The sequence below is a fragment of the Ptychodera flava genome, chromosome 20 (assembly GCF_041260155.1).
Source record: "Ptychodera flava strain L36383 chromosome 20, AS_Pfla_20210202, whole genome shotgun sequence".
NCBI lineage: Eukaryota > Metazoa > Hemichordata > Enteropneusta > Ptychoderidae > Ptychodera > Ptychodera flava.
The window spans coordinates 26,198,521-26,208,786 of NC_091947.1; positions in this window are offsets into that span (position 1 = coordinate 26,198,521).

The following is a 10,266-nucleotide window of genomic DNA, read 5'->3' on the forward strand; positions in this document are numbered from 1 at the left end:
TACCTTACCTAGATGAAATTTTGTCTATAGGCTGAAATTTCGCCTGACAAAATTGCATCGATTTTTCAGGTTCATATCCGACATTTTCGAGTTTTGAGTGCAGACAGAAATAAGTTTTGAGGCAACATGGCTGCGACCCCATGTTGACCCCTAGTCCTGCGTACGATGCTATGTGCTACAGCTAAGGGGTGGACCATTTGATATCCTGGGGGGGGCTTGGAAGATTGGTGGAGAGCCATTATTTTTTTTCCCACGTGCTTCACCATGAGTTTTTTTTTTCTACAGGGCATATGCTGGCAACTTTTTTTCACTTTCCTTCTTCGATAATATATTTTTTTTACCAAATTTTGGTGCAATGTTTGTTTGCTTGGTTTTTCACACCAAGTAACAAGATGCTGTTCTATCGCACACAGACTATATTCAAGAAACTAAATGAAGTTATGTAAATACATATACATTTTTGATTCACTTTACAAAAACATATTTGTAAGATCATGTACATTTATGGCATTTACTTCTCAGTGTTGTCCTTACATTGAAAGTAGCTGGGTAATTTAAAAAGTAGACGGGTGGACTGCGAGGGAGCGAAGCGACTGAGTGGCGAGTGAGCGTAGCGAACGAGGGGGGGAGAGCGCGAGAGGGGGGTGTCCCCCCTCTCGCAAGGCGAAAAATGAAATTTTGGAGTGGAAATGGTTTTCTTCTGGTGGCATCTGAGGTGACATTTACTGACTGAAACAGTACTTTTGTTGTGTGTCTTAGACGTGGCTCACATACAAAAAACAAACAAACATGATTTTGTTTTGTTTGTATTATTTATGACACACTTATGGTTTTATTTGCAGTGAAGATGTAACATTTAATCTTAAATCACCTGCTGTCTGCTCATTTCATTGCTCATTTCCCATTCTTCATTACCACATAGTAGTTTCCCCAAAACCATCAAACTCATTCAATTCTAATCAAAACACATTCGCTTTTGTTAAGAAAAACATTGGTAAGATAATTCACTATAACAGTGTTCGCATTTACGAATAAAACAAGCGTATATAGAAAACTCATAACAATGAAAAAATGTGTAGAGAGTCGATCCAATGCATAATAATATTACACATTGGATTGAGTCTCTACGCATTTTTCATTGTTATGAGTTTTCTATACGCAAACGATAATAGTAAAATGTTTGCAGGCTGTCTCTCTTCTTGTGGTATTTTGACAAAATCCTTACATTCAGATTTACACATTTCTGGAAAACACTGGTGAGCAATTTCAATTTCAGCATACTTCCTCTAATCAGAAGGTCATGTATACTGTACAATTGTTCATATTCAGTTATTGTTCCTCAAGCTTGAAATGGTTTATGCTTTATAAAACTCCAGAGCTACTGCTTGATTTTATTGATGCTGCAGTGTGCATCGAACAATTGCCAAGATTTTTTTTTCCGAGTCGCAATGGTCCATAATTGTTTTTCCATCAGCCACTTAAAGCCAGATTTTTTTTTTCGAGCAACTCCACCTGGCATCTTTTTTTCCCCAAATCTTCCAAGCCCCCCCCCCCGGATATCAAATGGTCCACCCTAACACACAGCATCGTACGCAGGGCTAGCGAGAGAGTTGCCGACATCGACGGTTATTTACGAGAAGTGAATAAAAGACTGTCATTTTTGGAAGCGATCGAGTAGCTGAGGTAGGCTGGGATACGACTTGGGCCCAAGAACGCTGAATTTCGGCAGTAATTTGGCTTTTTACGTCAAGTCCCAAAATGGATTTGAGCGGGGCGATTAGCTGTAGCGGAACACACAGCATCGTACGCAGGGCTAGTTGACCCCAAGTGAAAATGTGTTCGCGATCAAATCTTCCTTTTTTTTTCAGAATTTTCGACAAAATCATTGCTTCTTAAATCTTTTGTAAAATATAAAATACTAAAATAAAAATGCGATGTGCCATGTCTCCAGATTTCTAAAATATCGTTCGTTGACCGTTCGACGGAATACTCATTTCGCAAACTTGTGACGCAGTTGAAATTCAATGCTGACCGCCAAATAATCTTAATGAGACGAGATCATTCTAGACATCCTCCAAATTATCCAACCATTCGCGTTAGAGTTCAGCTCGCTTAGAGTATCATAACATTCTTCGGCCTTCGTTTAGATCGACCCTAATCTCTCCCATTTAGGAAATAAATACACAAGCTACCTTGACAAAACGCACTACAAATCTGTCTTGACGTCATCATCTCCTTACATGGTAATCGGCATACCGTATTTTGTAGCAAAGGAGACACAGGATACGTCGGAGTATTCAGTTTCAAAACGTATTACATTGTGTGATGTTGTCAAAAAAAGGTAATGTTACTGCAGTGGTATCAATTACAAAACACAAAAGTTCAAATCAGTTTATTTTGGACTGGCTTTACCCAACATTTCATATTGTTTCTTATACCAGATTTGACCACGTGCTTACTGGCGACCCCTTTACATGCAAATTTTGTGTCAAATGGTGTGTTCTCCTGGAAAAACAAACGTACGATTTCTATATGAAGGAGGCGAAATTTGCCCTCAAAACTCGAAACCACCCCTTTGGGGTGTACCTAGCTATTTTGAACGAGCTTCTCGAATCTGCAGCTCTATTTCGAAATGATGGTCTGGTTTTCTCAGCTCAAGGATAAGTGTTCTCCATCGCTGTGGGTATTACTATTCTCAACTGGGGTACAGTTTCCAGTCGTAATGTTTTTCATTGTGTCCGGGATATAAAACCTTTCCTTTTCACAATTTTTCTTTGATTACACTAGTCCACATCTTGTCAGCGATTAGGGCCATCGTCTGGGCTAATGTCGGTCAAAATGCTCAAAAAATCAAATTTTATTTTTTTCCTTCATTGTCACCCTCGACATGTATACTTTCAAATATGCTATATCATTCTTCAAAAAATATTAACTAAACTCGAGAAAAATCGCGTTTTTTTCCCACTGACCCTGGTCAAATTTTATTTAGTCTAATTATATATTCAAAACAGGTAAATCGCTATTTTTGGTTGCCTAAAAACTTTGTTGAGTTATGGCATCATGTATGAAGTAGTGACCATTTGCTTGCTTATTGAAGCAGCTTTTTCAGAGGTAAAATATGGCGTTGTGGAAATTGTGAGTTTGAGACTAATTGCAGTCTAAAAAGCCAGATCAACGAGTAATCGGGAAGAAATTTGCAACAAATGATTCTGTTTTATATTTTGTGTGGATATTACTGTAAGGCATATGAAGATTTTCATTCAGGTATAGCAATTAAACCAGAAAACAAACCATATTAGACGTTATGGTGTCCATATACATAACAAGTAAAGAATCTCACATGAATTTCATTATCATGCTGATTATAAAATCAATGTTTTTTTTGATAATTACAGTTCATTTTTCACTTAGAAAGCAATTACAACCAGGCTTTGTAAATAGAATTCTAACTGACAATTTAAACTTGTCGAATACCCTATTTTGATGTCGTAAACTTTGCATGAAGTATGAGTATCACCTTTATGTTGTAAACATTTCAATCCAATACTCCTAACAATTGTGTTTTGTACTGCATTCGTTTCTTGTGGCAGTAATAACTCTTGAAAGAATGGTTGGAATGCAATGAAAATCAGCCAACATATGTGAAATTAAATACTTTACAAAATAAACCTCGAAAAACAAGGTCATCCAATAATGTTATAGTAGAAAACTTGACGGAAAGTTGTGAAATTTATTAATTTTTCAATCTTACCGAGTTGACTATGATTTAATTTATATTGACATCTTATACAGTCATAGATTTAGGTTCATATTGTAATACACATACATCTGAATGCTACAGAAAAAATTCGGTTGTTGTATGACTTTTCGTTCAATAGATTATCTTTGCCACAAATTTCCTCATATTTTTAACCCTGAAATTGTCGCCATGGCAACCGAATATCCGTTTTTCCCCCTGCACTGCATTTTACCATCTACTGCAACAAAAAGATGACAAAATCTGAAAACAAGGTACTACACGGTTAGTGTTTTAAAATAGCCCAGACAATAGCCTTAAACATGTTTCAAGTTTAAATGTTAAATTCTGGTCTCGAGCCCTCTTGTTCGACCAAACTGAAATTACCCCTCCCACTTTGGCTCGTCCAGTGGGTGTAGCAAGGGTCGTGCCATCGCCTAGGAAACGGAGGGTGCATTAATTGTTGCATTTCGATGCACATTTTGATTATATTCAGAAGATTTTGTGGCAAAAACTCAGATAGAGAAGCATTAATATTCACATCTCACTTATTCAAGACTGGCTGAGAGCAGCACTTCCATTCAGTTAACATCATTACGCCATTTATTATGCCAAGAAAGATGAAGCCTAGACATTTTGCCCTCCCTGGTCTCAGTCCGAAATGGTTATACCTTACAGAGTTTTTTCCCACGGAATGAAAACAAATGTACTTGGGCTGAGGCCCAAGTACAATAATAATAAAGGGACTAACTCTGTATAGTTTTTCAAAGAAAACAGTCCATATAAATCCCCTTCATTAATTTATTCTGTCGATCACCAACGTAGGGCTTATCGCCCTGGCCAAATCACACGTTTGCAGCTCATAAGGTAGTAGATGGACTGCTAACGAATTGTTTGGTCAAGGCGATAAGCCCCTACGTTGGTGATCGGCAAAACAAATTAATGAAGGGGATTAGGGGGGCAATTAAGAGATATGGACTGTTTCCTTTGCAATGCTTTACAGAGATAGCTAGGGTAAAGTAATGGGCACACACTAGACACCGGTAAGGCTTATATAATGAAAAAAGTTCCCTTGAATACATGACTTTCATTGATCATATTCATAACTTCTAGATGAATATTGCTCGCGATACCTTGTACAGACAGCTGCTTTTCCACAACTAGCTAAGTGAGATCTTCGGTGTGGAAGGACAGGCATGTTTCAATTGCTGAGAAATCTATAAACAACTCAAATGTGCTTGAAATGTTGTCAGTCCATGGATAACCTTCGACGCCATGAATTTCTTTGTGAAAAGTGTTTCATGTGGCGGAGGGAGATTACGGCGGTGATGGAAAGACATAAGGACAAGCCGATACGAGCTGTTTCCTTTGAACGCTAACTACGAAATCCTACTTTATTAACAAAACCAGGGGTTTATATACATGTGTGGTGTGTAAAGTCACATTTACATATATTAAAATTAATTAGTCTTAAAGTCATGTAAGGTGTGATCTCAGGGTGGTCTTTCAATGCACAAAGCCAAGGTGTTGAACATGTGAATGTCATAGCAAAATTATCTTTTCAGTTCCCGACATTTCATCGCAGCAAGATTAATTCTCTCTTCAAAATGATCAGAGACAGAATACTGTAAACACTTAAAGTACAAGCCATCGAGTTTAACTTTGACTGTAGTGTTATCCGAGTCGATAAGCTCAGAGGAAATGTTATTAAAACTAATCTAATCTCAAGAAGACACGATACACCCGAGAAAAAGTATCATGACATAGTATACGGCTTCCGTCAGGCATGGTAAATTCTCTGACACCTTCAAGAAGAAGGTTTGTAATATGTAATATGATGTGTCTCACCTGATATTGCCAATTCACCTGGGATAGCCATGTAGAGAGTTGCTCGGAAGGGATGTGAATTGCGGGCAAAGTGTCTTTGGGTCCAACCTGTAAAAGCAAAACGCTCGTATTTATATCTTCCGACAGGCTATTAGCAAGAACATATCCCGTGATACTGGCATCAATAATCACAAAATCGTGAGCGTCGGCCTGCTTGCTGGCAGCCATGATTTTTGGATCAGTATGTCCCATTTATTAACAATAACCTGAATCACCTTTGACAAAAGAAAAATGGACTATTTGATTTATAGATTATTCGTATCGTGCGTTTGTGATTCAACCATTACATCAAAGGTAATGTGCCTAACCGATTTAAGTAATGATACACAATTGAATTGCAGCAGAAACGTTAACACAGTATAGCGTTGTACTTGTGGCGACACTGGTGACTCCGCCGTTCTGCTCTTTAAATTTCCTGATGACTTACAAATTCTTTTCTGGGCAGTTTTAGTCGTACTACGTCGGGAGTGTTTGCAGAATGGATTGCTACCTATTTGGTTTAATTTTGGTGCTTTCTGCGCTTGTATTGGTACAAATTCAACGCATTGGAAGTGTGAACATACAGGATGGACGTGCCCATGACGGGTCTTCTTTGTCTAAGCTTGTGAGTATTTGCTAAGCGTACGTGACTCCGCCCAGGTGCCTATGAATATGCAAAACAGTATTCCGCTTGAACTTTATAGTACGACATTGCAGTCGAAAAGTAACCACAGTTACATCTCAGGAAAGGGCAAACGAAGGAAAAGGGGTAAGAAAGGAGTGATTATACCTAAAATGAAAGGAAAGAGATTTCAAAGGTGTTTGTCATTGCCGACATTACTTCTTGCTAATGTGATATCACTTCGCTCGAAAACGGACGAACTTCAAGCAAAAGTCAAGTAAATGAAACGAATGTCGAAATGCGAGTGTTCTCGCTTTCAGGGAGACTTGGCCGGATCATAGTGTCAAAAGTAACGTTATGGCTATTGACAGTTTTGGTACATCGATTCCTTTGGACATGGATCAACAGATAACGGGTAAAGATTATGGAGAAGGAGAGAGTGGTTTTTATGTTAAGGAGAGATGGTGTAAACCAATTGTTGTACGTGAGGAACGTTGTACACCTGACATTGATCTGTTATAGATCTCACTTCGGCCATTCTACATTCCAAGAGAATTTCCACTGTTCGCACTAGTCTACATTCATCCACGAGCAAATGCTTCAGTAGCTGTGAATTACGTTGCTTCAAATATTCAGATATTGGAAAAGATATCTACGAACGCTCCGAAGTTCATTCTTGTTGACTTTAACCACTGTAACCTCAATAAGCGTTTGGAAACTTTTCATCAGTATGTGACATGTCCAACAAGGCGAGATAAAACGATTGATAAAGGCCTCGGTATAGTACCAGGTGCTTATAAATCCTACGCATTACCACCAATGGGTTCCGCTCGTCATAATGTTGTGATGCTTGCTCTTGTCTAGAAACCAGTCATACAGCAGGTTCAAAAAAGAAATGGTCGCGAAACTTCCATAACGGTACAGGCCCAGATGGCATTTGTTGAAGCACCCTGACACTTTGTGCTGATCAGCTTAGTGGGGTCACGGTTATGGAATCTTTCAAAACCAAACAGTTAAATGATTGTCTTCCATTGCATCTAAATGAGATATATATCTAATTAGGAAAATTCGTTAAAAATGCTAAATTAGTAATTGGTAGAAATAAAAATGCCAAATGACCTTAATAATGTTATATCGTAGCATCTCCAATCTGCATAGGACGTTTTGTCAACTTTGATTAAACCAATGCAAATATAGCTCTCTAACTATGCAAATTAGTAATTAGACGACCTAAAAAATATAAAGCGACTGTTGGTTATCACAGTTTCGTCATATACAGAGAACGTCGATCCGGATATATATCCCTTATAAGGAATCTTCGTTAAATATGCAATTTGTAATTACCGTAAGTAAAAATACCATTAAATGACTTTCAATTATGATGTTTTAACTTGGTACCTTCAATGTCAATCAAAAGTATTGTTAACTTTGATCAAGTCAATTCAAATACATTTCCCTCATAAGGAAAGTTATTTAAATATGCAAATTAGTAATAAATTTATCTAAAATTGCTAAGAAATTTTCATGATTGTTATGTCAGTGTACCTCAAATATACATAGCAAGTTTCGTCAACTTTTATAATGCAAATCTATATATATCCCTTATTGGGAAAGTTCGTTCAATATCATGCAAGTTAGCGATTAGCTGACGTGAAAATACTAAGTGACTTTCAATATGGTAAAATTCGTTCTTCTTTCGAAGGTAGAAAATAAACTGGACCCTCTCAATTTGCGTATCGTCCTAAAAAGGGGGTAGAAGATACTAAGCTTTCTCATAAGCTCATGTGTTCACACACGTGAGCTAATGTTGCAACGATGTCTTTCAGCCTGTCTGTAGGTGCGATATCTCAAGAACGGCTCATCCTATCAGAATCGAATTTGGTAGTTGATTTGTTTGAGAATGGCAAGAAATCATTAGTTTTTTGGTGGATGTGGCTTGCATATTTCATTCTCATTTGCATAATTAATTATTTTAGAAAAAAATGACATACACTTAGAACCGCTGCAAAGAACCAGATGAGATTTTCTACAAATGTTGATCAAACAAGGATTTGTCAACCAGGAAAGACATAAAGGTGTGACATGAAAGTTAACTGCTAATTTGCATATTTGATGAAGTTTTCTAGTATATATCCTAATTACCTCAATCAAATTTGCTGAAACTTGGTATGTATATTGAAGGTATTTTGATATAACATTACTGAAAGTCAGTAGCATGAGTAATTGAAGGTCAATTCTTAATTTGCATAGTTAATGAACTTTCCTAATTAGTATTATATATCTTGATTGACTCGACCAAAGCTGACGAAACTTACTATGTACATGTTAGATACTATGATACAACATTATTGAAAATCATTACAGATACCAAGTTAAAATGTTATTATAAGTTATTACTTGAGCTAATTACTAAATTGCATACTTTCCTAATTAGGGATATATATCTCGATTGATTTAATCAAAAATTAACGAAGCTCATTCTGTATAATAAAGAAACTATAATGACCAAAAGTTGGTTAAGATTGTTTAGAACATCTAATTACCTTTTTGCATATTCAACGAACTTTCCTAATTAGGTAGATATATCAGGATTGGCTTAATCAAAGTTGTCTAAGCGTCCTATGTACCTTGAAGATACTACGATATAACATTATTGAAATCATTTTAAATAAGCATTTTAATTTTAGCCAATTACTAATTTGCATATTTTAGGACTTTCCTCATTAGGGATGTATATATTATTAAAACACCTTATTAATAATTTGCATATTTAACGAACATTTATAATTATGGATATATTTTGATTGACTTCATCAAAGTCGATGAAACCTGCAATGTACATTTAAGAAATATGATAAAATATTAATGAAATTTGTTAAGCATCTTTACATGAGCATGTTACTTATTTGTATATTTAACTAACTTTTCCAATTTGGGATATAAGACTGGAAGGACTAAAAATGGTTTAAGAATTTGCTATGTCTATTGATGAGACAATAATGTTGTATAAGTGAAAGATACGTTGCATTTTCATGTCTCAGCGTATTTTTTAATTATTCATCTAATGAACTTTTCATAGTTCGGCATATATAGTTTGAATGATTTTACCAAAGGCAATTACACTTGCTACGGAAAGTGGTACCCATGATACAATGAGAGCATTCAAAGAAATTGAGTATTTTTATTTCAGGCAATTACATATACTTAACGACCTGTAGAATTATTCTATGGTGAATATTGATCATGATGTTGATCATAATACTTTCAATGAAGTTGCAAATCATGTGGCAAAAGTTTAAATTCACAGAAAACTGCAAACACGTTACCATTTGCCAGTCGTGCCAGCGGCTTACCAACTACGCATGCACAGATTCATAATCTACAATGCGAGTAACCGGAATTGTACCCGACTTAATCCACGGGCGCCGCCATGTTTTGTTAAGTGCTTGTAAAAATAAGAAACGTGCCAAGTATTATTTTATAACATGCTATTAAAAATATATCTCTTTCAGAAGCCAGTAAGTATAATTATCCACCTTGTCACTGATACAAAATATCGTTACTCTCACGCCTTAAAAATAGAAAAAGGGAGAAAACGGGGAAAGAATGCTGGGATTGAATTTACAAAGCGCCCTCTGTGTCAATAACAAGATGCAAAAATTGCCTTTCTTTAGACTGAGGAACGCTAATTTTCAGCTTGCAAATGTAAGTTGGGCAGTGCAGTTGCTATTGCAACGATAATGATGGCACAATACGTCCCTCGTAAACACAATACGTAGTTATCATGGTAAAAATTGCCAATTTTCGTCCAACATTTTTACATATTACAGAAGATATATAACTGCAGGGTCTGACCTTGTGTACGTGAACTGTTTTCATCAGAGGGTAAACTGGGAACAGTTGTCGTACAAACGTATATGGCAAGTAGCAATTAATTCTTTTTTATCCTTTACTATGATTAATGATGAATCAATACAAATAACTTTTCTAATCTTAACCCCTGGCGCGTCACCAAGGGCTGAGTCCTATATAATATTATTGC